Source organism: Hevea brasiliensis, chromosome 9 (assembly GCF_030052815.1).
Source record: "Hevea brasiliensis isolate MT/VB/25A 57/8 chromosome 9, ASM3005281v1, whole genome shotgun sequence".
Classification (NCBI taxonomy): Eukaryota; Viridiplantae; Streptophyta; class Magnoliopsida; order Malpighiales; family Euphorbiaceae; genus Hevea; species Hevea brasiliensis.
This window is the reverse complement of record NC_079501.1, coordinates 52,375,642-52,377,250: the sequence shown is the minus strand read 5'-3', so window position 1 is coordinate 52,377,250 and position 1,609 is coordinate 52,375,642. Positions and strand designations below refer to the sequence as shown.

The following is a 1,609-nucleotide window of genomic DNA, read 5'->3' as shown; positions in this document are numbered from 1 at the left end:
AGGGGAGGCTGGTATGGTTCTAGTAATTTCTTTGTCTTCCTTGCTTCCTCTTCCTGATTTTTCTTAGCTTATTCCTCCTTTTTCCCTGCTTGGTCTTTAGATTTTTCTATGGTTTCCTCTGTCGATTCTGTCTCTGGTTGTTCTAGAGTTCTCCCACTCCTCAGTGTAACTGCCTTACAATTCTCCCTTGGGTTCATTTCTGGTTGGCTAGGGAGCTTGCCAGTAGCCTTACTTGAAGAACTTGCTTACTGAGCAACCTGATTCTCGAGCATCTTGTTGCGAGTAGCAAGTTGGTCCACTCTGGAAGTCAGCTATTTAATCAATTCAGTTTGTTATTGTTGAGCTGTTAGGAATCCTTCCATCATGGTTTCCATAGTCATTTTCAGTTTAGGTTATTGAGGATGGAGAGGTAATGATGACTGTGCAAAGTTTTGACCTATGTTCTAAAATCCAGGGGGTGCTGGTGGTTTGTACCCCTGTTGCTTGTTTATTGGCTGGTTCTATTGATTAGACCATGAGAAATTTGGGTAGTTCCTCCATCTAGGGTTGTAAGTATTTGAATATGTATTGTTGGGCGACCTCTGGTTGAAGTTTCCTCCATTATTCACATAGTTCATCTATTCTGAGGAGGGTTCATTGAAATTGTTATATTCTGAACTCATGTATCCTCCTCCATAGCTGTCTTCAGGTTGACTGTTTGTACCAACTGTGTTGGCTTGCATTCTTTTGAGTTTCCTTGTGAGCTGATCAAACTGAGCATTTATCATGCTTAGGGCATCTACTTCCAGTACCCCTGCAGTTTTCCTTGCATTTTCTCTTTCATTTGAACACTCATAATTATGGTATGCGACCCTTTCTAGAAGTTCAAGTGCTTGTGGCACTGTTTGCTCTATTAGGTCACCCTCTACAGCTGAATCATCTGTGCTTCTTGTAGGGAGTAGTAATCCATTATAGAAATTTTGCACTAATAGCCAATCTTCTATACCATGGTGTGGACATTCCCTCTACAGGTCTTTGTATCTTTCCCATGCATCATAGAGTGATTCTCCTTCCTTTTGTCTAAAGGTATTGAGCTCAAGCCTCAGTTTTGCAGTCTTTGCAGGTGGAAAATACCTTGCTAGAAAAGCTTGAGAGAGGTTCTCCTAAGTAGTGAACGTTCTAGCCGGTTGAGGAAGTAACCACTTCCTTGCTTTGTCCTGAAGGGAGAATGGGAATGCTTAGAGTCTTATTGCTTGATCAGACACTCCATTCATCTTGAATGTGTCACATAGGGCAAGAAAGCACTAGAGGTAATAGTGTGGGTCTTCTGTTGGTGAACTTGCAAACTGGGTTTGTTGAATCATTTGGAGCCAAGCTGGTTTTAATTCAAAGTTGTTCGCTTCCACTGTGGGTCTAGTGACACTGGGCTAATTTCTCAAGAGTTTTGGTCTGTCATTATTATCGGCCATGGTTGGAATTTCAGGATCTCCTTGACTGTGCTTTTGATGTTTCCTTTCCCTCCTGATGGCTCTCAGAGTTTTGTCTATCTCCGGATCATAGTCCAAAATTTCTTCTTCTGGTCTTGTTCTGGTCATATACCAGATTGAGCGCCTGAGAGAAAAGAAGAAAA

At 41.8% G+C, this 1,609-nt stretch overlaps 1 non-coding gene across 1 annotated transcript; it reads left to right on the top strand.

Moving 5' to 3' along the window:
- Positions 1 to 981: 981 nt before the first annotated feature.
- On the top strand, positions 982 to 1,088 carry LOC131183500 (small nucleolar RNA R71). The gene has a single exon (XR_009151552.1). It is a non-coding gene; the product is annotated as a small nucleolar RNA R71 (small nucleolar RNA).
- Positions 1,089 to 1,609: the final 521 nt, after the last annotated feature.